This window comes from Macaca nemestrina, chromosome 9 (genome assembly GCF_043159975.1).
Source record: "Macaca nemestrina isolate mMacNem1 chromosome 9, mMacNem.hap1, whole genome shotgun sequence".
Taxonomy (NCBI): Eukaryota; Metazoa; Chordata; class Mammalia; order Primates; family Cercopithecidae; genus Macaca; species Macaca nemestrina.
Genome location: NC_092133.1, coordinates 22,687,882 through 22,715,627, shown reverse-complemented (window position 1 = coordinate 22,715,627; position 27,746 = coordinate 22,687,882). Strand labels below are relative to the sequence as shown.

The following is a 27,746-nucleotide window of genomic DNA, read 5'->3' as shown; positions in this document are numbered from 1 at the left end:
CCTAAACAACTCCCATTTGCTACTATGTAAAATAAGTCGGTCCCATGTCTCTCCATGTCTTTCCAAAGTATTTTATTTTGCTTCCTTACCAAGGAGAGAAAAAGTTGAATGAATGAATTTGAAGATATTATGAGTTGTGGACTCTTGACATAGTTCTAGTTAAATGGACAAGTGTAGAACATTTTCTTTTCGTGGACAGCGTTTAGCCATTGTCCTACCTCAGGTTTACTTGTGCTGCTTAAAGATGTGCTTTTCCATTTCTCTGTAAACAGTAACATTCTTTGAACATGTTAATTTTGGGTGTTTTCTCATTCTTTAGACCAATCTTTTGGTCTTCTAATTTTGAAAGTTCCCTTTTAAACTCTTAAACTGCAAAAAGATGTAGCTTTACATGATTTAAGTGGGAGAGCTCTTTCTTTATATTTAAAAGAATAAGAAGCCTTTACATCATAATAAATAATGGGAAATACAATTGAAATCTTGTCATTTTTAGGTATTCATGTTAAAATTTGAGTGACCTGGAGTTAATTTTAAGTAGGATATAGGGGAACTCCATGCATGAGGTGAAACCTTGTTTATTGTTCATTTATCATGTTATTCAACCAGTATTTATTGGGCATTTATTTTGTGCTCGATGGGTTCATAATGTTGTAGAGTACTTTATAGAGTAAAAATTGCTGTCTAGAATGGCAGATAAAGCCAAATTAGCAAGTATTTATTGTTCTTTCAATAAATATAAGTGTTTTATGTGCTAAGTATTGTCGTAAGTACTAGAGTACAACTGTGAAAAAGGCAGAAGGGTTCCTATTTTCCCATTACCTTTAAATGAGAGAGTCGGACAACTAACCTGCCAAGTCTAATAATAGCATGGTAAGTGTTCTGTTAGGGGAAGTTTTAAGTGGGAACACAGAGGAGGTGATATGCAGAAAGGCTTTTGAATAATTAGGAAAAGGCTTCCCAGACCTCTAAGCTGAAGTCTGAAGAGTAAGTAGGAGTTAGCTCAGTGAAGAATTGTAAATCTGTGTTTCTGGCAGAAGAATATAGCTTGTGCAAAGTCCTGGAGACAGGAGATAGAAGGCTCTGCCATGGGATGTGAAAGAAGTTCATGTGACCATAGTGCAAGATGGGAAATATTAAGAGTTGTGGCAAAAGTACGCAAGGACCAGATCTTCAAGACATGTGAATTATTATTAAGAAATTTGGGTTTAATCCTGAGGGCTGCCCTCAGTTCTTTTAATTGGACATTAACCTGATTAGATTTCAGTGTTTGAAAGATCACTAATTACAACATAGTGATTAGGTTAAGAATAGGATGGGAAAGTGAATATGGTGAGACCAGTTAGAAGGCTATTAGAAGACAGAATTTGGTATACCTTGTAGCAGGGTAATAGCAGTGAGAATGAAGAGAAGCCAATGGCATTGAGAAATCTGGGGAGAAAAGTTGATAGGATTTGGTGATTGTCAGAATGTAAACATCGAAGGGGAGAGAGAAGTCAGGATGACACCACCTGAATTCCTGGCCCCCTTTCACCTTTTTTGGTTAATTCCTGCTTAGATGTTACATAATCTCTAAGGCTAACCTCCAAGGCTGACCTCCAAGGCTAACCTCCAATTCCCCTAACCTCCAAGGCTAATTCAAGTGCCTTCCCTTTGTGTTTCAGCAGCACTTACTCGACTTTTTTCTTGCCTTACTCACTTGTGTATAAGCTTTCAGGCAAGGATTGTGCTTTATTGTTATTGCATGGTTTGCACCTTGCAAAGTGCAAGGTGTACTACGTGCATTACACTTAGTATAAATGTTGACCAAATGAAAATATACTTTTTATATTTTATCTTTATAAAAATTTAAATATAATTGGAGAAAATTGGTTTTCTGAACTGCTAATGTTCAAAAACTTGTTTTACAACTTTAGAGTGAGTCATATCATTCCATGTACTTCTGAATGCCACTTGTAAAAACAATTTATATTGTAATTCTGGCTGGAAGTAGTAAATCTATTAAGTTCTTTATGGGTAATCATAGACTAAATGATCTCTGATTATTATATAGGTCTCTTATGCAGTCAGGTTTTCCTTGTAGGTCAAGTTTTAATTGGCTTTATCCTTTATCAGTTTAAAAATTAACATAATGATTAGTGTTACATATATTTTATTTCAAAATGAGAGTATTTTTTTTTTCTAATTATGAAAGGAGTGATTGCTCATTGTATATATTTAAAAGGTATACATACAGAGATAAAAAGTGAAAATCACCTGTAATTGAAGGATAGCATTGCTAACACTTTATGGATGTTCTTCTAGACTTTCAAAATTTTATATATATTTATGATTATATATGATTAAGTTAAAAGAAAATTAACAGTAAATACGTTTGTGCAAGATAAGGTATTAATATCATTTATACAAAGAATCTTAATAGCCAGTATGTAGCCAAATAAACCAATATAACTGGGATATTAAACTTCAATTATTACAGGAGACCAGGTGGGTAACATAAATGAGTGAACCCAGTAGGGGAAATATATGAGGTGGTTGAATTGGAGAACACTTGGAGAGGGCAGCTCCTTTTCAATACCAGTTGATTTTCGACATTAAGAAATACAGAGCTGGGCGCGGTGGCAAGCACCTATAGTCCCACTACTGTGGAGGCTGTGGTGGGAGGATCTCTTGAGCACAGGAGTTCAAGGCTGCAGTGCACACTGATCACACCTGTGAACAGCCACTGCACTCTAGCCTAGACAATGTGGTAAGACCCTGTCTCTAAAAAAACAAACAAACAAAAGAAATGTGGATCCAGTCCAGTGATGCCCGTATCTTTTGTTTTTTTTTTTAATGAAAAGTTTGGATTTTTATGTGAGGCTCCCAAAGATTAAATTCTGGCAAATTAAAAAAGCCACAGTGTGTGTTAGGCACGATGTAGTTTTTAGCTGTGTTTTGTATGAATACCACAAACGGTGGAGGAATGGAAATATTTGTACACTTTTACTAATAATTATGTGGATGTAAATAATATATCATTTTTCATACATCAGATTGATGAAAATGATTACTAATTTACAAGACTGGAAGAGTATAAGTTGATGCAGGCTCTTTGGAAGAAGGCAGTTTGAAACTACATATAAAAATTTAAAATTCATATTAATTTGCACCTGACAGTTCTACTTTCAGGAATCTGCCTTACAGGAATATTAGTCCCTGTAGGGGAAGATTTATGTTCAGTGAAGCATTATATATCTTGGTGAAAACAAGATTAAAAAATGGAAAATAGAAACAACCTAATTATCAGTTGTTAATAGGAATGATTAAATTATGATATAACCATATCACAAATCATTGTCAATGGAAAGATGAAATATGTCTGTATTCCCATGTGGAAAGAGTCTAGAATTTACTATTTCTTATTTATATACAAAAATTATAATTTATACACATAAAGTTATACTATACTGTCATTTTTAATATCCATACAATATTGCATAGTACCATAATTTAGTCTATTGATGTACATTAGGTTATTTCCAACATTTTGCTGTTTATATGCACATTGCAGTGAACACTCCCTTTACATATGTCCTTGCAGTGTTGTCTCCTAAGATATGTTCCTTTTAAATTTCATATGGTGACAACATGAAATACCTGAACTCTGTGATATCTTGGGGATATACATTTACCTCTGAGAATTTGCTCTTTGTATGACCCTTGAATTGAGTGAATGTAGCTTGGGCATGGTAGACAGAGAACTAACCAGAAAAGTGGCACTGTGTTTAGTCATCCTAGATTCTTTAAGAGTTTTAAAGGTAACTTAAGTAGTAGTTTTTGTCTAGTCCATACATGCATGTGGTGTAAAATTCGAAAAGTGTAGAAAGGTTAAGTAAATCTTTCTCCCACTCTGAAACCTCTTCTACCTAGTTTCTGTTCCTGGGAAACTACTATGAGTGTATTCATCCTTCTGCACATATTTTATACATATATGTGTATTTTATGCACATATATGTATATTTTATGCACATATATGTATATATTTTAAGTTTTTTGTAAATGATAGCATACTATGCTGTTCTACAGTTCACTTTTTCTCACTTAACTGTAATAATATCTAACACTTACCTATGCTTTGTTCTAGGCTCTGTTCTAAAGTGTTTTTGTATTGATTACTAATCTTCATCACAAACGTGAGAAGTAGGTAAATATTATTCCCTTATCACAGAGGAACAAACTGAGGCACAGAAACTTTAAATGACATGCTAGTAAGTTGTCAGCTGGAAGGTGAACTCCAGCATCCGGCAGTTTGGCTCTGGAGTCTTTTAGCCCATTTGCTATATAAACTCAATTGTTGCCCTATTCTTTTTATTAACTACATAGTATTCCCTTGATAAACTTTAATGTATCTAACTAGGTCCTAGTAGGTGGACATTCAGGTGTTTCCATATATTGCTGTTACAGATTATGCTAGTGTGAATATCCTTGTGCTTATAAATGCCTGTGTCATTTTGAATATGTAAATCTCTATTTCATTTTCATCCATTCAGATTTGGGGGTTAGGGGAGTCTTGTGTTCATATAGTTACATTCTATTTTGAGATCTAATCTGAGACTTTTAAAAAATGAATTTATTTAGCTCATTTGTATTTATTATAGCATTATGGTTGTAGCCTCATCTTTTATAGCTAATGGACTAAGAGATAAGGTATATTAACAATGGAAATATACTTAAAGATGTAAAGCAGTACAGTATAAAGCTATTAGCATTCCTTTATTTACTCTCACGTTTTGTTGGTTATATAAAAACATTATCAGGAATTGTAACAATTACTTTATATTCTGTAGCCATTGCCATAGTTTTAGACCAATAGTTGAGTGCATTCAAATGCTCAAAGTTTGTTCTTTCGGATAGTTTTTAAAAAATCTTTTAGATGGCTGAACTTTATCGTCGAGTATTTTCTTAAAGTTTATGAAAACAATATTCCTTAGGGTTTTGTATATTTAGTGATGTTTAACTGTTGGTTTCATGCTGGGGATAAATTCTTGAATACTCTAGATATTGCTTCACTGATTTTTTTTTTTTTTTTTTTTTTTTTTTGAGATGGGGTTTCGCTATTGTCACCCAGGCTGGAGTGCAATGGTGCGATTTTGGCTCACTGCAACCTCCACCTCCTGGGTTCAAGTGATTTTCCAGCCTCAGCCTCCTGAGTAGCTGGGATTACAGATACCTCTCACCCTGCCCAGCTAATTTTTGTGTGTGTGTTTTTTTTTAAGTTGAGACGGAGTTTCACCATGTTGGCCAGGCTGGTCTCAAACTCCTGACCTCAGGTGATCCGCCTGCCTCGGCCTCCCAAAGTGCTGGGATTACAGGTGTGAGCCACCACACCCAACCTGCTTCACTGATTTTTAAACATTGATTCCCTTCTCCTTCACATGTTAAGATAGTAATGTTTTTTGCATAGATTCTCAAAGGATTCTCTCTTTAAATCTTTGAGAAACAGTAATTTTACTATAGCAGTATTTATCTTGATTAGTCTGCATCATCTTTTCTTAGGAAAGGGCATGTCCTGTTTTTTTTTTTTTTTTTTTTTTGGTCCAATCCTGACTCTGTTTTAGTGATGCCTAATGAGGTCTGTGAAAGCTTCAGATGTTTCAAGCAAGGGACTGTTGGGTTTGCTTTTCTGACTGTCATGTAATTTACAGAACTGAACTAATAGTTTTAGGATTTGAAGATGCAAGCCATTTCCCTCGCTTGAGCTCTTCTAGCATCCCTCTTTACCTTCACTGTATTTAGTAGACTTTCTCATATAGTGTGGTTAGGGATATGTCCTAGTTTGTTGAAGATGTAGTTTGTGTTTCTGTTTCTCACTCTCCTCTCCTAGTTGTTTTCAGATATTTTTAAGAGGAAAAGAGGGGACCATACTGTCTTTCTCCTGCCATTTAAAATCAGAAATCCTAACAGCTATAGGTCAGTCCAGTTTTGTCAGAATTAAGATAACTTTAAGGAATAAAATGTTTTGATGCAGTTTTCTGAAAGCCAAAAATAGTTCATTTACAGAGGTTCTTTTGGATAAATTTTTTTTAATTAAACAAAATCACAATTTAACATATGAGTTTGATTATATCAGTTTGTAGTTAGGAAGTCTTGTGCATTAGAAAGCATTAAGAATGAAACTATTAAGTCTAGAATTAAGAATTAAGCATGAGACCAGAGACTAATGCCTAAAGACCAATAACTAAAGTTAGAGTTTAGTTTTAGAGGGCTCATCAGTTCTACAGTTTGCCTTAGATGATGATGATTATTTCACCTGAATCTGAAAATTAAACTTTCATGTGCTAAGTTCTGCTACTAGAATATTTTTAAGTCCTTTGGCTTAATGAATGTTAGTTCTGGAATAATCTGATATTCTAAATGGCATCTTGTTTTTCAAGGGTAATGTCCATTTAATTTCCTCACTTAATTGGCCCTATCTGTTAAAAGAAATACATTTAAAAAATTTTGATAGCTAGTGGGCAAGCCTTCTTCTGTTCTCTGATTTGAACATATTCTTATATTCACTTGCCTGAGTTTCATTTTACCTGTGGCACCTGAGAGAAGCTAAGTATTTTTTCCACCCTGTTTCTTTTATGTGACTGACTATATATTTCTTAGTCTCAAGTATAAAAACACATCCAATAGCTTCACAGAAAATTTTAATGCTTGGTAGATTATTGGAGCTTTCAGTTTTTAGCCTTTGTTACTTCAGTTATTGATCATTTCAGTATTTTTAAAATCTCAATTACATTTTTAATAATTTATAATAATAAAATTCAGTGTTTTAATTTGATGATAGTGCGTGTGTTTAGTACTAAATAAGTGTACTTTGAGCAGTTGAAACACTATGAGATATAGATAGATATTTCTCAAAAAGGGTTTTGTGACCCAAATAAATTTGGGGTATTTTCTATGTAATACAATAATGTACTTTGCGAAGAATGTATAGAACACTAATAATTTCTACTTAAAGAGTGTAATTACATTGGAAGCACATCTTATCCCAAACCTATTTGATAATGGAACTGAATGTTGTAGAAATACATTTTGAGAAATGCCAAGAATATATTATAGAATATTTTCAGATTAGTGTATTGTTATGGTATTTCAAAACATGTATTTGCATGTCAGTTGCTTTTTAATAGGGATAAATAATAATTGCTGTCCCAGGATGTAAATATAATAAGAACATTTAACTGTGGTAGTATGTTTTCTATAAATCTGAGAGGTTTTTTTTTTTTTTGAGACGGAGTCTCGCTGTGTCTCCCAGGCTGGAGTGCAGTGGCGCGATCTCGGCTCACTGCAAGCTCCGCCCCCTGGGTTCACGCCATTCTCCCGACTCAGCCTCCCAAGTAGCTGGGACTACAGGCGCCCGCTACCACGCCCGGCTAATTTTTTTGTATTTTTAGTAGAGACGGGGTTTCACCGTGTTAGCCAGGATAGTCTCGATCTCCTGACCTCGTGATCCACCCGCCTCGGCCTCCCAAAGTGCTGGGATTACAGGCTTGAGCCACCGCGCCCGGCCCTGAGAGTTTTTTGACATGGAAATTTTGTTACAGTTGATTTTCCAGACTAAAAGTAATTCTTGAGTGCCTCCTATGTATTAAACATCAAAAATTGATCTCCTTTGGAACTACTTTCTGTTAAGTCCTAGTAGGAGGAATTTTAGAAATCTTGTAGCCCTCCTGACTTATTTTTCAGATGTAAAAACTGAAGCCTAGAAATGTAGCTTTTGCCTAAGTCACATTGGAACCAAATCCTGTAACTCTAGATTTTTTTTTTGCTGTTTTTTTTACTGCCTTAAAAGTTTTATTTATTTATTTTTTTGAGACTCGGTCTCCCTGTGTCACCCAGAGTGGAGCGCAGTGGCACGATTGTGGCTCACTGTAGCCCCTATCTCTTGGGCTCAAGCCATCCTCTTACCTTAGCCTCCTGAGTAGCTGGGACCATAAGCACATGCCACCATGCCTGGCAATTTTTTTTTATTTATTGTAGAAATAGGGTTTCCGTATGTTGCCCAGGCTGGTCTCGAACTTCTGGCCTCAACCAGTCCCCCTACCTTGGCTTCCAAAAGTTCTGAGATTACTTTTGAGTACATTACTTTTGAGATGGAAAGCTAGGTGGTATCTCCACTTAACATGAGAAGTGAGGTGAGATATCGAGTCATCTCTGATGTTAGATTATGCAGTATGTCAACTTTAATATATGTAGAACTCAAGTTTCTAGACATCTAGTTTCCCCCTCACTTCTCTGAATTATTTTTCTGCTAGGCAAGAGAAAAAGTAGTTTTAAAATAAGCACGTACCCTTACCAGTATTATACTAAGGAATAATCAGTGCTAGTTTTTAAGAATTGGTGCACAGGCCAAGAATGGATGAGTCGGATTCTTTTCTCAGTTGAGCTACATCATCCCTTCCTATTGGTCAATTGTGGAGATATTTTCCTACTATTAATGGAAAAGTGGACTTAAATGACTATGAAGTTAATCTCTAAGGTACTGAATTTAAATTTATAGAATATATTATTTTTTTAACATACTTTTCAGAAAGATACCTTTCTGTTGAAAATAATTGGCTTCTTGGTTATATGAATTATGCATTTAGACATAATGTATCATTGGAAGAAATTTCTCTTTTAACTACCAGAATGATAAAAATTATTAGTGCTTTCTATAGAATCAGGACTGAAATGATAGGATAAAATTTTTTTTTGATAAAATTTTTTGAGATACATGTGGATTTTGTGTATTTTGTCGGCCACTCATTTTACTCAGTTTGCCAAGACTAGAAAGCAGTGCTGCCTTTCCTAATCTTGTTTTATCAAAATTTCTTGGGGTTTATGTGTCTAATCTTTATATTAATTGTGGTGTATGTTCATCTATTTCTTCTGTGCTTCTTTCAGAGATGCATAACTCTGACATACTTTATATTTTTCTTAGAAAAGAAATGAATCATATTCGGAAGAAGGCACATCTTTAGGGTTAGGTTCAAAAGTCAGCATATATGTGAAAATAGTGTATATTGAAAATGTCCATTCAAAGTCCTGTAAATGCTGAAAGTATAATACATGTGATTTTGCATGTATCGTATATGTGAATTCAATTATTCATAGTTATACAATTTTATATGGAGGTTATATTAACAAATTATTCAGGTGCTGCTTAGGTATTACAGCACATTTATGAACATTTCAATTTACTGATTCTGTTTCTTGTCATCTTTATTTACTGTGATGATTTTATCAGTTCCTCTGTTATTTAATGGTTTTCTGTTGTCTTTAATTTAGATTTTTTCTTTTAACAAATTGAGGAACTGTCACCATCCACTCATCCTGGCCACTTGGATAATTGGTATACATTTTATAGAATGTTTGGATATGTTGAAAAATGATTCACACACTCTTTCTATAGATTGACCACACACATTTGTCTTTCCTGAGGAAAAACAAAATAGTGGTATTTGTGTTGGTTGTTTTTTTGGTTTTTTTTTTTTTTTTTTTTTTTTTTTTGTGACAGGGTCTAGCTCTGTTGCCCAGACTGGAGTGCAGTTAGCACAGTCTCTACTCACTGCAACCTCCACCTCCTGGGCTCAAGCAGTCCTTCCACCTCAGCCTCCCAAGTATCTGAGACTACAGGTACATGCCACCATACCCAACTAATTTTTAAAATAGTTGGTATTTAAATTATTTCTCTCTCCCCATCTCTCACTTCTTTTTTCTAAGTTCTGATAGGTGTGTAGTGATCTGTCATTGTGATTTTAATTTGCATTTGCCTATTGATTAGTGATACTGAACATCTTACTTGAACATACTTGTTCTCTGTATCTCCTCTTCCGTGAAATGTCTGCTTGAGTGTTTTGCCCATTTTCTACTTGTATTATTTCTTTTATTAATGTTGAGGGGTTTTTTTGTTGTTTTTTATTTTTTTGTTTTTTGTTTTTTGAGACAGCATTTTCCTCTGTCGCCCCAGCTGGAGTGTAGTGGTGCGATCTTATCTCACTGCAACCTCTGCCTCCCAGACTCAAGTGATTCTGGTGCCTCAGTCTCCCAGGTAGCTGGGATTACAGGTATGTACCACCATGCCCGGCTAATTTTTGTATTTTTAGTGGAGACAGGGTTTCACCATGTTGGTCAGGCCGGTCTTGAACTCCTGGCCTCAAGTGATCCACCTGCCTCAGCCTCCCAAAGTGAGGCATGAACCACTGTCCCTGGCCTAATGTTGAGTTTTGAGAGTTCTTTTTATGTTTAACTGTAAGGCACTTGTTGAATACATGGTTTTCAAATATTTTCTCCCAGTCTTTATAGCTTGTGTTTTTCATTCTCTTAACAAGATCATTTGTGGTGCAAAACTTTTTAATTTTGATGAAGTGCAGTGTATTGATTTTTTCTTTTATGATTTTTTTCTTCATGTATATTTGAATTACTTTCTAGTGTCCTTCCATTTCAACCCAAAGTACTCACTTTAGTATTTCTAATAGGGCAGGTCTGTTAGCAGTGAATTCTTTTGAGTTTTTGCTTATCTGGTAATGTCTTCATTTTACCTTCATTTTTGAAGGATAGTTTTTATGGATATAGAATTCCTGTTAGACAGTTTAAAAAAATACTTTTAGAACTTTGAATATATCATCCCACTGCCTTTTGGCCTTTATATTTTCTGATGAGAAATTAAATGTTAATATTTAGTATCTCTTGTACATGATGAGTCACATCTCTTGTTGCCTTTGTTTTCAGTTTTTTCATCCTCAGTTTTCTAAGATAAAGAATTCTATCAGCAGTTTGATAATCATCTGACTTTCATGTGGATTCTCTTTGAATTTATCTTGCTTGGAGTTTGTTAAGCTTCTTAAATGTGTAGATTGATGCTTTTCTTCAGAATTGAGATGTTTTCAACCATTATTTCTTTTCCTTCTTTCCTTCTGGGACTCCCGTTGTGAGTATGTTAGTTCACTTGATGATATTCCACAGATCTCTGAGGCTCCATTTCTTTTTCTTTATTCTTTTTTTTTTCTTATGTTCCTCAGACTGGATAATATCAATTGACTTATCTTCAACTTTGCTGTTTCTTTCTTCTTCCTACTCATATCTGCTGTTGAACACTTCTAGTGAGTTTTCCAATTCAGTGATTGCACTTTCAACTCCACGTTATTTGGTTCTTTAAAAACAGCTTATATCTCTGTATTGATATTCCCTATTTGGTGAGACATTGTCCTTGTGCCTTCCTTTGGTTCTATAGGCATGTTTTCCTTTAGTTCATTGAACATTTTTAAAATAGATAACTTACAGGAAATTTGATTTTAAATTTTCATTTACACCTTTCACCTAAGTGAACATGAGCTATCACAACCTTCTGTGAGCCTGTGTCTTCAACTCTATGGCTTGATCAGTAAGAAATGGCTGAGTTGTCCTGCTGGAACACTGAAACCTTGCTGACTCACTAGAGAACAAAAAGTAGTCTCACGGCCAGGCACGGTGGCTCACGCCTGTAATCCCAGCACTTTGGGAGGCCGAGGCGGGCGTATCACCTGAGGTCAGGAGTTCGAGACCAACCTGGCCAACATGGCGAAACCCCATCTCTAGAAAAATACAAAAAAATTAGCCGGGCATGGTGGTGTACTCCTGTAATCGCAGCTATTCGGGAGGCTGAGGCAGGAGAATTGCTTAAATTTGGCAGGAGGAGTTTGCAGTAAGCTGAGATAGAGCCACTGCACTCCAGCCTGGATGAAAAGAATGAAACTCCATCTCATTAAAACAACAACAACAACAACAACAACAACAACAAAAAGTAGTCTCACTATGTTAAATATTAAGAGTGAGTAACTTGTGTTTGTAAAATTGAGAACTTATTTTCCTATATCTAAACAAGGAAGTTAATCTTGAGGCAGTAGGAATGGAATTAAGAATTCTGGTCAGGGAAAGTCACATTGGCCTTTTATGGATCAATTTTAACAGTCTGCGTTCTCCTTTTCTTCTTGGCAACCCAGAATCTTTCTACCAATTCTTTCAGCACACTTCTTCCACCTATTATCATTTCATATCCTCTTTTGCCCCAACTTTGCCCCATGTGTCTACGGATTGGATTTGATCTCACCAGTCTCCTTCTTGCTCGTCTCAAAGGAAAACCTGCCTATTATCTCCCTGCCTTTTTGTTCTTATAGAAAAACTGAGAATGACAAAAACATACCGTGGAAAATTTATTATGAAATCTGAAATGTGACATGTTACAAAGTTCATAAGCTCCTTGTTCCATGATAAATTGTTATATCTATTCTTAGGATATTCCGTTGTGATACTATTTTCTGCTTTTTATTTTGAAGTTGGTACTTATCCAGGCCCTCTTACATTTTACCATTATCCAGTGAAAATCTATGGATCCTACCTTTATGTATGCCCCTTCTGCCTACAGTGGAAGATGAAGATAATCCAGATCACAAATAAAAAGTATGTATCTTTGAGCCAAAAAAAAGGCCAACTTAGAAGTGTTTAATAAGTCCAATATCTGGATTTCCTCAGGGACAGTTTCTGTTATTTGCTTTTCTTTCTGTGTATGGTTCATATTTTCTTGTTTCTTTGCCTATCTTATAATTTTTTGTTGAAAATTACATTTGGACATTTTAAATAAGTGATCTTTGAAATAATGTGGACATTCTAAATAGCATAAAAATATCAAAATAGTGGAGACTTAAAATAATTTGGCAACTATGAAAAGCACATTTTGCCTCTCTTCAGGGTTTGTTGGAGTACTTGTAGTTGGTTCTTCATTTAATTACTTTTGTGAATTAATTCTGCAAGCTCTATTTGATGTGTGTGACTACCTCAGTAGATCATTCAGTGTCTAGTTGGTTAGCTTAGTTGTTTCTAATGACTGGACAAAGATTTCTTTACATGACTGGAACCAGTAAATCTCCTAGTCTTTGCCAGAGGATTCTCTGTGTGTGTGTTGGGGCATGCCTTCAACACTCAGCTGGGTAGTTGGCAACTCTGCCTTGTCCTTATGTCCTGCTTGTGCAGAGCTTCAAAGCTTAGGGCCTTTTCAGGTCTTTATTGAGCATGCACACAGCCTTAAGCATGTGTATGATCTTCTAGATTACCAGTAATATGTCAGAGCTTTTCAAAGTCCCTGTGGGTATTTCATTCTCAGCTTTTCGTTTTAAGATTTTAGTCTGTTGCTCCAACTGTTATTCACTGCTTCAAGTAGATATGGTATAAAACACTTTCTTGTAATTTTTTTCAGTGAATATCTCCCTGGGGACAAGTCGTTTTGCATTGTGCAAGCTCTGAGTCAGGTCACATTGCAAATAGGGTCTTCCTGGAAACAAGATCAGTCAAGTAGTAATTTGGGGGGAAATGAAGCTTTGAATGAGCTACAACTCTTGCTGCTTTTTAAGGTAGCTTCTAGAGTGCACTGGGAATATGACCTGTCATTTCTTCGAGACTACTGTGGATCTGGAGAGCAAGGGATGGGACTAGGGCAAGTTAAAATGTTAGAAAACTCATCATGTTTACTGAGATTAAGCTTTTTAAAAATAAATGCGACTTGGATGCAAGCTTTTTATTAATTTTTAGAGTTCTGATAAAGGTGATTCTGACTATATTTTCCAGTTTTCTTAGTGCTTTTGTTGAAGAGAGAGTTTTTAGAGATCCTTACTCTGCTGTTTTCTGTGATGTCGCCTCCACTTGGGCTTTGGCATCCCATACTGACAAACCTCCATGTTTGACTCTCCCTATCTCCACCCCAACCCCACTCAGACTCTGACTCTCCATGCTAGGCTTACCCTCTGTGTGAATGCCTTCTTCACCTTGCTTGAAGTCTTAACTGTTCATGATGTTCAGCCTCCCCTTTAACCATCAAGCCTATCATGTAGAAATCTTCCTCACTCTCCTAGACTCCAGTATCACACTCTGGTTCATCACTACCAAATCACTACCTGTGGATGTTCTTCTCACCCCGTCAGGTTCTGATTCTCTAGGTTGAGCTATTTTCCTATGAGCATACCCACCGTATCCCAGTCGGCCTCTTAAACCTCTTGTGGGTTACCATAATATGTCAGTGTTCATCTCTTCCTGTTCTGACTGATACCCTACACAGAACTGCATCTTTGTGGGATTGTCCTTTTCATCCTACTTAGGCCCTGAGTAGGATATTTTAATCAAATAAAAATCTCTTAAGTTTGAATAGTATAATCATGATATCACTCAGTGAAATCCTTGATATCTTATTATTGTAGTGGTAGCTTCTGATGGGTATGGGAATGGGAATGACATAATTCTATACTATGCCTTCTATATTTTTCATTTTAGTTTTTGTTTTACTGAGATATCAGATATTTTGAAGCTGATCATTTATATTTCTTAAAGAAGAAATTTATTCTAAAAAATTATATCTAGATATATTAATTTGTTGTTTTATTCATGTAGTAACCATTTCTTGGACATCTAGTATTGGCCATGTTCTAGGCTCTGAATATACAGCTGCAAACCAAATAGTCAGAAAGCCCCTGCTTTCACAGATTTCACTTTCATAGAGGAGAGGGAGATGATAGACAAAATAAATAAGTAAATATATTTTATCAGGTAGTAAATGTTGTGAAGAAAAATGAAGCAGGGTAAACATAATAGGAAAGATACATTTCTATTTTATATGTAGATTAAGAATGAGATATTTGAGCAGGGAACAAACGATATTTGAGAGAAAGGGCTATATATATGCAGATGGAATGGCTAGAACAAAGACCTAATGTGTGAGCATGTAGGTCTGCATTCAGAGAAAAGCAAGATTAATGTGAATGGAATGCAAGTACCTAGCAGGGAGAGTTGGAGAAAAGCTAGAGAAGTAGGGGCTAGATCATGTGGAGTCTTAGAGGTTGGAGTAAGGACCTGCCTTTTATTTTGAAAGATGGGATGGCATCAGACTTTTTAAGCAAGGGAGTGACTTCATCATACTTACAATAGGAAGAGCGATGTTAGCAAAATGTCAGAATAGTAGTTTTCAGCATTTGTTTCTTCACAGAAACATTTGGAATAACCATTCATAGACAAAAATACCTTCACAAGAGCTAAGGATTCCAAATGATAGATTGTAGCACCCGGGTGTAGCATAGATACAAAAATGATGCATTGAAGAGGTTAGGAAGGACTGTTTCACATTAATTGTTTCACCCCTTCCCAAGCCTGTGCAGCACAGTATAGAGAAAGATACCCTCCAAGTGCAGGAAGGAGAGTCAAGTGAGCACCCAACTTTACTGTGAACCCCAGCACTAGAACCATCTTAGTGAAACCCAGTGCCAGGCTGGCACCATGGACCCAGGGCAGCAGGCCAGATCCCACAGAACCAGTCTCCAGACCCACCCTTGCGAACCTGGTAACTGAGGCTAGCCTACTGGAGAAGTCAGGCAGCAAGCCTGCTCGTGGACAATGCTAGCCATACTGTCCAGAATCTCTGGACAGACTGACTGGTAAAGGGCTTCCTATGTTAAAGCTCCTCTTTAAAGACTGGAGAGGTGCCTACTTCTTCAAATATGTAGAAACCCGTGCAAGTCCATAAGGATCTCAAATGATCAGGGAAGTGTGACACCATCAAAGGAACAAAATAAAGCTTTAGCTATGATAATTTGTTGATAGCTATATAATATAAAAAGATATAAATTGTGTCCTCAATAATGTAAACTTGGAGAGGGTGTGGAGAAGTTAGAGTTTTTGTATGTGATTGAAATTAAATTTTTATCAGCCTAACAACAGACTATTATAAGATGTCTTATATACATCGTGTGGAGAAAAACCCCTGTAGTAAATACACAAAAGATAAAGCATATAACTACCAAAAAAAAAAAAAAAATCAAATCACAAAGGAAGACACTAAGAGGATGAAAAAATAGAGGAACTACAAGATAGTCAGAAAACAACAAAATGACATTGGTAAGTCTTTATCCACAATTACTTTAAATGTAAATGGATTAAGTTCTCTGATCAAGAGACAGTTTTTTTAAAAGTTTTTTTTTCTTCAAAGATCCTACAGTATTATAGAAAGAGAAAAAACAATTCTAAAATTTGTATGTAACCATGAAAGACTCCAAGCAGCCATAGCAAGAACAATTTTGGAAGCATCGTACTACCCGATGCCTCCAGAATTGTTCCAAGTATACTACAAACCTGGCAATCCAAATGGTGTGGTACTGGCATAAAACCAGAGGTAAAGACTGGTAGAACAGAACAGAAAGCTTGTACCATGTGTACCATTAGTCGATCTTTAACAAAGATGTCAAGAACACACAATGGGGAAGGGATAGTTTCTTCAATAAATGGTGTTGGAAAAACAATATCCATATGCAGAAGCATGGGCATAAAAATTTCATTCCTGTACTATATATAAAAACTCAAATGAAAATCATTACACCATATGCAAAAACCAACTGAAAATAGGTTAAAGACTTAAAGAGCTAAAACTGTAAAATTACTAGAAGAAAACAAAGGGAAAAGTTTCTTGACATTGGTCAGGGCAGTGATTTTTTGGATGTGACCCCAAAAGCATAAGGAATAAAAGCGGAAATAGAGAAATGGTATTGCATCAACTGAATAAGCTTTGACACAGCAAAGGAAATGATCAACAGAGTGAACGATAATTGACAGAATAGGAGAAAATATTTGCAAAGCATACATTTGATAAAGATTTAATATCCAAAATAGATTTAAGAACTCAGTGATATGAAAACAACCCAATTTTTTAAGATGGACAAAGGACTTGCGTGGATGGTCTTCAAAAGACAACATACAGTGTACATCAGGTATGTGAAAAAAATGCTCAACATCATTAATCATCAGGGAAATGCAAATAAAAACCACAATGAGATGTCACCTCACACCTGTTAGATGTTACCTCATACCTATTATCCAAAAGACGATAGTAAGACTGTAAGTGTTGGTGAGGATAAGAGAGAACAGAACTCTTTTACACTGTCATAACTTGGTACAGCCACATACTGAAAAATAGTATGGAGTTTCATCAAAAAATTAAAAAGATAACTTTCATATGATCCATCAATCTCATTTCTTTGAATTCTTGGTATATATCTAGAGGAAGTGAAATTATTATGTTGTGAGATATCTACATTCCCATGTTCATTGAAGCATTGTTTACAATAACCAAGATATGAAATCAACCTATGTCTTCACTGATGGAGGAATACACAGAGAAAATGTGACATTCAGCCTTCAAATCTAGGAAATCCTGATATTGGTGACAATGTGGATGAACCTGAAGGCTGATATGCTAAGTGAAATAAGCCAGGCACAGAAAGACAAATACTGTTTGATGTCACTTACATGTGGAATTTTAAAATGTGGAACTCATGGAAGCAGAGAGCAGAATAGTGGTTTCTGGGGATTGGAGATAATGGGGGAAATGTTGGTCAAAGGGTACAAAGTTTCCATTTTTTAGGATGGATAAGTTCTGGAGATCTGGTTTACAGCATGATTATAGTTAATGCTGTGTCTTTTAGTGGAAATTTGCTAAGAAAGTATATCAGTGTTCTCACACAAATAATTCTGTGTGTTAGTGGATATGTTAATTCAGTTGTGGTATTCATTTCACATTGTGTATGTGTATCAGAACATCACATTGTACACCTTAATATATTCACTTTTTATTTGTCAATTATAATTCATTAAAGTTAACATGGTGGCACCTAACTTTGGGAAAATACAAATACTTGTTCTTGAGTCTTGCAAATGATTTTAGTAACTTTTTTTGTATATTTATGAATGAGAGAATTTATAGTCACTCAAGTAATTTGATGTGTTATAAGTGGAAATAACATCATTTGGAGGAGGTAGGATGAGATAACAGAGCACTGTGAAATTAGAATGATTTGGTTCATTCCTGCCTCTGCCACTAATTGACCCCATAACTGGGCACAGATCAGTTCATCTGTAGAACAGGTGGTTGTACTAGATACCAAAGGTCTTTTTATTTTTTAAGTTCTATGCATGACGTTGCTTCTAATTTTACTGTGGGAAATTTTTCTCTTCTGATAATCAGTAGTGAAAAAAAATAGCTCACCCAGGAAAACTGAATTTACAGAAATACCTAAGATCTTATGCAGACAGAATTGGGATTTGAACTCAGACATAAAATACCAAAACCAGTAGAATGGAAAGGAACAGGTCATCTTATATTTTGTAGCAAGTCATTCAGAAAGGTTTCAGTCCTCTAGTTGCTGATGTCAGACTGTTTTAATTCTGATTTCACTTTGTAGTGATGAGATTTTAGGTAAAAGTTTTAACCCAAGTCTGTTACCTAATAAGAGATTTAGAACTTTTTAAAAAGTTGTCTTCCTCCCTCTCCCTGATATTTTACATTTTTCTGTTCAGACATTTATAGGAATTATTTTGCAAAAAGAGAGGATTTCTGATACATAGGTATTCATAATATCTTTTTTCTTTTTCTTTCTTCTTCTGTTTTTTTAGATGGAGCCTTGCTCTGTCACTCAGGCTGGAGTGCGGTGGCATGATCTGATCTTGGCCCATTGCAACCTCCACCTCCTGGGTTCAAGCGATCCTCCCACCTCAGCCTCCCGAGTAACTAGGATTATTAGCCATGGCTAATTTTTCTGTATTTTTAGTAGAGATGGGATTTCACCATGTTGGCCAGGCTGGTCTTGAACTCCTGACCTCAAGTGATCCACCTGCCTCAGGCTCTTAAATTACTGGGATTACAGGTGTGAGCCACCCCACCTGGCCTAATAATGTTGTTTCAGTTGATTAAAACTTATAGGCATAGGGTTGTTTTTATTCTTGAGTTAGGACAGGCTTAAGAGGTCCTCTGTAGATTGTTACAGACAATGAAACTACTAGTTTCTCTTAAATATTGCCCTCTTTCATACTAGTTTGTAAACCTTAATTTTTTGCCTTTACATTTTGGTTTTTCAACTTTTAATAAAGCAGTATTTTAAGTGATTTTTTCCAGTTACATTTTTAAAATATAGACTTCACTTTTAGATAAATTTTAGGTTCATAGCAAAATTGAGTTGAAAGTACAGAGTTCCCATATATTCCCTTTTCCACCCTGCAAGCGCAGTCTTCCCCATTACCACCATCTGGCATCAGAGTAAGCACATTCATTATTATTGATAAACTTGCATTAACATATTATCATTATCACCGAAAGCGCATAGTTTACATTAGGGTTTTTACTGTTGTAGGTTCAATGGATTTTGACAAATGGTGTAATGACATACAGCTATCCCTATAGTATCATAGGGAATTGCTTTACTGCCTTGAGAATTCCTGTGTTCCACCTATTGATCTTTACTTCCCCAACCCCTAGCAATCACTGATTTTTTTTTTTTTTTTAAAGTTTAAGTTCCAGGATACATGTGCAGAATGTGCAGATTTGTTACATAGGTATACATGTGCCATCATGGTTTGCTGCACCGATGAACCCATCATCTAGGTTTCGAGCCCTGGATGCATTAGGTGTTTATCTTAATGCCCTCCCTCCGCTTGCCCCTGACCCCGCAGCAGGCCTTGGTGTGTGTTGTTCCCCTCCCTGTGTTGTGTCCATGTGTTCTCATTGTTCAGTTCCCACTTATGAGTGACAACATGCAATGTTTGGTTTTCTGTATCTGTGTTAGTTTGTTGAAGATAATGGCTTCCAGCTTCATCCATGTTCCTGCAAAGGACGTGAGCTCATTCTTTTTTGTGGCTGCATAGTATTCCATGGTATATATGTACCACATTTGTTTATTCAGTCTGTCATTGATGGGCATTTGGGTTGGTTTCAAGTCTTTGCTATTGTAAATAGTGCTGCAATAAACATATATGTGTGTGTATCTTTATAGTAGAATGATTTATACTCCTTTGGCTATATACCCAGTAATGGGATTGCTGGGTCAGATGGTATTTCCTGAGATCCTTGAGGAATTGACACACTGTCTTCCACAATGGGTGAACTAAATTACATTCCCACCAACAGTTTAAATGTGTTCCTATTTCTTCACCGCCTTGCCAGCATCTATTTTTTCCTGACTTTTTAATAATCGCCATTCTGATTGGCATGAGATGGTGTCTCATTGTAGTTTTGATTTGCGTTTCTCTAATGATCAGAAACACTGATCTTTTTATTTTCTCTGTTTTATCTTTGCCAGAAAGTCTCATAGTTGGAATCATACAGTATGTAGCCTCTGCAGATTGGCTTCTTTCATTTAGAAATGTGCATTTAAAATTCTTTTAAAATGCATTTAAAATGTGTCTTTTTGTGGCTTGATAGCTCATTTCATTTTAGCGCTCATTAATATTGTATTTTTTATGATGTACCTCATTCACCCATTGAAAGACATCTTGGTTGCCTCTAAGTTTGGGCAATTATAAAGCTGCCGTAAACATCTGTGTACAAGTTTTTCTGTGAACATAGTTTTCATCTCATTGGGTAACACCAAGGAGCACAGTTGATGGATTGTATAACTTGTGTGTAGTTACAGTAAATCTTTGATATATGTATATATACACACACACATACACATATGTGTATATATATATTTTGATAGGTTTGATGTGTATATATATATTTAAACCTACCATCTTATGCCACATATTTGATGGATTGGGGGGAATAGAAAAGGAAATATACTTTAAAAATGGATATCCAGTGATACCTCTTTTATAATATAAAAAGGAGAAACACATTTTTCATTATATATAATTATTACTTTTTAATGTATTTAACCTAAGTGAAGTCATCTGTCTTCATTTTATTTTCTAATTTGGCTTGTCTATAAGCATTAATTTAGTTTTCGTTGACCAACAATTTGTTGAAAAATTATACTTTTATTCTAAATAATTTGTCTTCAGAAAAAGCTGCTGTTTGCTTCTTTTAAAGGAAAAAAGTCCATTGTTTTTATGTATAATTTGTTAATGTTTATATTCCAATTTAGTGTCACAGTATATACTATTAAGTTAAAATATTTACTTACATTAATATTAAATATTACAAATTCAATTTCTTTTTTACTAAATGATATTGTCCTAGAATAGAAATTGAAATATTTGAATTAAGTGCATGTTTTATTTTCTGATACTACATTTTTTAACATGAGAGAGGCAGCATGGTTAGGGTGGCAGGGGTATATTGACTATGGAATCAGAAGACTTGGTTATCTAGAATCATCTCATTTACTACCTAATTATATGATAAATGTTTATATTAGCATCAAAATAAAGGGATAGTATCAGCTAGTTTCTTTGCAGCAGATTCTCAAATCACTTTGAAATTAAAAGTGCCTTTGAATTTAAAGTTTAAATATTTTGTTATTTTAATGTAGGTACTAATCAACTACTATAAAACAGGCACTGATACAGATGTTAACAATATATCTGTGAACAAGACAGACAAGGTCTCTTATCTTAGGGAAGGAAGTCTTACAGAGCTTACATTCTTGCAGGGAAATGGGATGTATCATAAGCAAATAAACATAAAATAGTAAAGTAATTTCATATACTAATAAATGTTTTGAAGAAAATAAAACAGGGTAGATGGTCAGAGAAGGCTTTATTTAAGGGGTGAAGCTTGAGGTGAATCCTAAATATTAATAAAAGAGTCAGCCATGTGAAAATAGGGGAATAACATTCCAGGCAGAGGCAACAGGGACAAGTACTTGAGGTAGGAAAGAAATTGGTGTTTTCAAGGAACAGAAAGAGCAGTGTGACTGGGATAGTAAGCCAATGAGAGATTGATAAGAGATAAGTTTGAAGAGACAGGCAGGGAAACCTTTTCCTAAAATATGTTCATTTTGAGATTTAATGGAGCAACTCTAAGATGTCTTTTCTTCAATTAATATTTGAAAAATTAGCCATTTCTGGTCCTCTGTAACATTTTGTGCTGCTTACAGTGGAAAGCCATTAGAGAATTTGAGCAGGAGAGTAATTTGAACTATTTGGATAAAAAGTGCTTTGTTCACTTTTTGGAGAATGGATTTAAAGTATGTGGGAATCAGCAGGCCAAGGTAGTTCAAGAGAGAGATGATGAGAGCCTGGAGTACAGTGAAGGCAATGAATGTGGAGAGTAGACGATTTGTGATTCATTTTTACTAAAGTCCACCATGCTTGCCAAAGGTTTGGATATGGGAAATGAAGGAGGAATAGGAATAACTCTTAAGTTTCTTAAGTTTCTTGCTTAACCGAATGTTGTCTTTTACTGAAATGGAGCAGTTTGGGATAAAGATCTGATTGGGAAGGAAATCAAGTCTGATGCAAATGAGGTAGGAGGTTTTTAGAGAGATTGGGGGGAAAATCTATTGATTATCTCAGTTCAGTTTAAAAGACATTTATTGAGGTCTCTGTATGCAGAATTTTGTGTAGACTCATTAACTGCTGACTTAATAAATTCTTACTTGCAATATCATGTGTGGGACATCTGTTAACCTGTAGTGTGAAAGGGAATTCAGGGGGAAAACAGAATCTTTTAACCAAGAAATACATAAATATGACTTTATGTCATTGCTCTGTTTTCTGTAATTTTTGTTTCAACCAAAATATTATAATTTCTTTTTTACTAAAGCACATTGTCCTAGAGTAGAAATGGAAATATGAGACTTAATTACATGTTTTATTTTCTGATATTACAATGTTCATTCAACACTGAACAAAGTTCCTGTTCTCATTGAAGAGTTAGGGGGAAGGAAGGGTATAAAGGCATAAGGAACAGTTAAGCAAATAAAATAATATCAGATAATTTAAAGGTCATTGTCATCAAAATTGGAAGATACGACAGAGTTGTAAATGATGGAAACCTTATTAAATATATGCTTTTTAAGTACATGGGTCAAGCAACCCAAATATATGGGTATGTATGGGTAGCACATGCACTGACACATGTAGAGAATTAAAGTGTAGGCTTTGCAGAGTCACCTGTAATAGCTTCCTCTGCTATCTGCATGTGCCTAACTGCCTGAAATGACTCCTGTGCATCCAACAGGTTTTTTACATTTAATTTTTTTTTTTGAAACAGAGTTTCACTCTTGTCACCCAGGCTGGAGTACAGTGGCGCTCACTGCACTCCACCTGGAGTGCCTGGAGTCTCCGCTCACTGCAGCCTCCGCATCCAGGGTTCAAGTGATTCTCCAGCTCAGTCTCCCAAGTAGCTGGGATCACAGGTGTGCGCCAGCGCACCCGGCTAATTTTTTTTTGTATTATTAGTAGAGACTGGGTGTCACCATGTTGGCCAGGCAGGTCTCAAACTCCTGACAACATTTTATACCTTAAGACCACTCCGCTTCTTTGGATATAACTGCTTGCAATTCTGCTTATTTGCCTAATGTCCTGTGATACTTTGCTGCTTTTTAAAAAATCTTTGTTTTTCACAGCAGCACTCCTTGTCCTAAAATATGTTGAAATTGTGGAATAAAAAGTTGAAGACTTTTCCAGTTTGAAAACTCTTCTTACATGTTAAAAAATGATAGTCTTGTATAACATGAATGTTTTAAATCTTACATTTATCTTGATCTGCTTGGGTTTAGATTGTCTGCTTCCGTTACCTTATATAATCGTTATGTATTTCATGTTTATGAGAAATAAAAAATAAATGATTGGGCTGTGGGCAAAATCCTTTTTTTTTAAATAACAAACTATGGCTCAAGCCTGTAATCCCAGCACTTTGGGAGGCCAAGATGGGCGGATCACAAGGTCAGGAGATCGAGACCATCCTGGCTAACGCGGTGAAACCCCATCTCTACTAAAAAATACAAAAAACTAGCCAGGCGTGGTGGCGGGCGCCTGTAGTCCCAGCTACTCGGGAGGCTGAGGTAGGAGAATGGCGTAAACCCGGGAGGCAGAGCTTGCAGTGAGCTGAGATCTGGCCACCGCAGTCCAGCCTGGGCGACCGGGAGAGACTCTGTCTCAAAAAAATAAAAAAATAAAGTATTCCTTTTAATGTGTATATATTGCCAGTGAAATATCTCATAAGTAGCTGCTTCTTGTAAGTAAGTTAGATATATTTGTAGCCTCTTTAATTGAAAGAAAAATTTTAGTTGACCTGCAGAATTAGACATCAGGGTACCTTTTCTGGTGAACCTGGAACTTTGTTCAGAGATCAAGAAAACAAGCTCTTTATTGGGCGTTTGTCCTAAGGCAACATTAACTTAATAGAGATTTTCTTTCTGTAATTTGCTGATCTTTGTATTTAAGTTTGGAAATAGCAGTATTCATAAATGGGTACCTTTGGTTGTAGTATTGTTCCATGCTTTCATGCCATTCAAATGGTTCATCAGATAAGATACGTTATTGTAGTCAGCAAGATTGGTTAGAATAGTGCCCTGAATATCAATAGCTCTGTATTCTAGTTTCAGCAACTCAGTGCCTCCAATACGCGCTTGAGTAAATCAGCGCATTTCTTCTCAAATTCTTAGGACTGTTGTGATTGAAAGCTTATTGCTTTGTTTTGCCATAATTAACTGTCTTTTTTTAGCTTTTTAATGCTCGTCTGTTATACCAACTCTTTGACTTAATTGAACATAGTTTTTTACCTGGTGTGTATAATGCCGTGCTTATATGTTTGTGGATAAATGTAAATTCTCCTGCAGGAAGAACATCGGATTCTTAATCGGTAAGACATCCCCTCACCCCACCCCCACAATTTCCAAGTCACTCTTCCAGTTCCTTGATCTCTCCCTTTTCCTCTAATTATCTAAGAAACGAATAGCTTATTAGGTTCACTTTTTTCTCCTTGCCAGCCCAAACTGTACTGTCTGGTTCCTTATTGTTCTGCCACACTTGCTCTGTGAATCCCCTCAACTTTAAATTAATTTAGGAATACAATTTAGATTGCCAAATACAGTTTTGAAGATTGATGCCACTACAAATTAATGATATCAAAATTTATCAGACTCAGCAATTTTATTTATCTCTGGTCTATGTCCTCATCCATTCCCTTTTTACTTCTTTCATCAACCCCTTAGCAAACTTTGCCTTTCTTGCTCTCAACAGATTAATTTGCTTCTGTTTCACCAAACGAATATGATTCTGTATGTAACTGGAGATGATAATCTCACTTAACTCTCTCTTATTCCTCTTCCCTTCAAACAAAATTTGTTTGTAGCTGAATCCATTCTCATTTTTTTTTTTTTTTTTTTGAGACGGAGTCTCGCTCTGTTGCCAGGCTGGAGTGCAGTGGCGTGATCTCGGCTCACTGCATCCTCTGCCTCCCGGTTCAAGCGATTCTTCTGCCTCAGCCTCCTGAGTAGCTGGGACTGCAGGTGTGCACCACCATGTCCAGCTAATTTTTGTATTTTTAGTAGAGACAGGGTTTCACCATATTGGCCAGGATGGTCTCGATCTCCTGACCTCGTGATCCGTCCACCTCGGCCTCCCAAGGTGCTGGGATTACAGGCATGAGCCACTGCACTTGGCCCATCCATCCATTTCTAAATATTTATCTTCCGCAGAGTACCAGTATCATCATCTACATGCATTTTGTGGATATTCTCATTTCAAACCTTTGCTGTTGACACCAAAGCTGTATCTTTATTTCTAGCCCAGACCTCCCTCCTTTATTCTAAAATCACATTTTCAAGTGTGGACTAGACTAGAATCTCAGTATAAATTTGTTCAAACTTTTACTAATTTTCTTTTTTTCTATGTTCCCTGTCTTGAATAATCATGCTGCATCCACCTGATTTAAGCTGTCAACTCAGACATGACCCTGAATCCCTTCCTTCTGTCTACTCCTGTTCATCCCCAGCTGCTTTCTGTCTCTAGAATTTTTCCTGTGTTTTCCTAGTACCTTTGTAGTTTAAACCAATTGTTCTCAAGTACATCAGACCTAATATCCCATTTATGCAACATTCTGTAACGGTTCCTTACTATTCTAAAATGATAGTAACCTACATTATTTTTAAAAATCTATGTAATTTCTTAAAGGAGATACATAAGAAAAATATTGTACATTTTGTATGTTACATAAATGCTTAGGCACAATGATATTAGAAAACAATGAAGAATTTACTATACATTTTATGTTTCAGTACTTAAATGTTCAAGCACGATACCAGAAAGCAATGAAGAGCAAAAGTTTGTACATATGTCATGAATGTAATTGTTAGAAGTGCAAACTGATATGGATGTGTTATATTTGTGACTCGGATACCAAGATCAGTATGAGTATCAGTGATCATCAGAAATAACAAATAACTCTTAAAGAATAGTGCAAAAGTACTGCAATTTTTGTGTAAAATGGAATTAGATTCAAGGTGCTCAAAATTATAAACAGGTATTTCACCTAGTTACACAGGTTGAATATTTGTAGGTATTTGAAGGTTGTACGGTATGCAAGGATAGTTCTTATCTCCAGACCTGGCCCATTAAATGCCAGTAGCATTTCTCTAAACATTGAGACAACCTAAAGTGAACCTACAAAATTCCAAAATACTGTAGCTAAAAATAGTTAGATTGTACCTTTATCATGTTTGGCGTGGACTATTGCAGTGACTTCCAAATTTGCCTCTACATAGAATCACCTCGAAAACTCTTTAAACATACAGCTTACTGTTCCCTACCACAGATACTTATTTTGTTAGCATTCTTGGATTAGAGGCTAGGATTTCTAAGCTCCCCAGATGATTCTTGCTGAAAATGTCTGGCACTGATTAAACACGAAATTATTAGCTTTTTAAATTTTCTGCCTTCCTTCTGAAGTCCTGTTTACAATCATTCTTAACAGTGTCAGGTAAATTTTGTTAAAATATGACCGTAATCATAGCCTCTTCTCCTTCAGGAGTCCTTTACTGGCTTTTTATATTTACTCTTGGCAGCCCCTGAGAGTATACTGCTGGAACATTAGAGTTGAAAGAATCATGATGTCTGCATGATAAAGTCCAAATTACTAAATTTGAATAACCAGCCTTTCCAAATTTGGCAGCCTACATTTTTTACTTCTTGTGTCCAATTTGCATAAAAATATAGTTCCTGAAAGGAATGATTTAAAACCTGACACTGACTTATGACAGGGCTTGGCAAACTATGGCCTGATGGCCAAATCCAGTTTGAGGTCTGTTTTTGGTAGAGTTTTATTGAAACACAGCCACTCTTACTCATTTGCATATTGTCTACTTTTCTGCTAAAATGACAGAATTGAGTACCTGCAGCAGAAAGCAATCTGTCTTGCAAAGCCTCGAGTGTTTAATATCTGACACTTTACAGAAAAAGTTTGCTCACCCTTGACTTAGAAGCTATTAGAAGCCTAAATGTTGTAATCAACACCCTCATATAATCATGATTTGGATGTTTATCTCTGAAATCCAACATGGGATGGGGGAAGAATATATCTGGGCTTTCGAGTCCTTACCAGGCTGACCTGGTTTTGAATTTTTCGTTAGTCACTTAGTAGGTATCTGACTTTGGTGCCTCAGTTTTCTCATCTGTAAACTGGGACTAGAGGAACTCTTAGGAATTTGAAATTCAGAGTTTTCATAATTTGGAATATAGTTATGTACCAGAGAAAAATGGTATCAACTCAGAGCTCCACCAAGTTTGTAGTTTTTGTTTTGTTTTGGGGGAATCTCTCTCTGTTGCCCAGGCTAGAGTGCAGTGGCGCAATCTTAGCTCACTGCAACCACTGCCTCTTGGGTTCAAGCGATTCTCCTGCCTCAGCTTCCCGATTAGCTGGGATTACAGGCGCCCGCCACCACGCTCGGCTAATTTTTGTATTTTTTAGTAGAGATGATGTTTCACCATGTCAGTCAGGTTGGTCTCGA

General features: G+C 35.9%; 1 protein-coding gene across 8 annotated transcripts in view; it reads left to right on the top strand.

Annotated features, from left to right (window-relative positions):
- The window catches only part of LOC105466664 (SHOC2 leucine rich repeat scaffold protein), a 142,680-nt gene that overhangs the window by 11,642 nt on the left and 103,292 nt on the right, over positions 1–27,746 (top strand). Inside the window, exon 1 of one of the 8 annotated variants that reach the window (XM_011715749.3) lies at positions 14,384–16,790. The exons of the other annotated variants lie outside the window; for them this stretch is intronic. The gene's annotated coding sequence lies outside the window, so the exon portion shown is untranslated. Of the gene's footprint in view, positions 1–14,383; positions 16,791–27,746 lie in introns of those variants that run through there. 8 annotated transcript variants of the gene reach the window in all.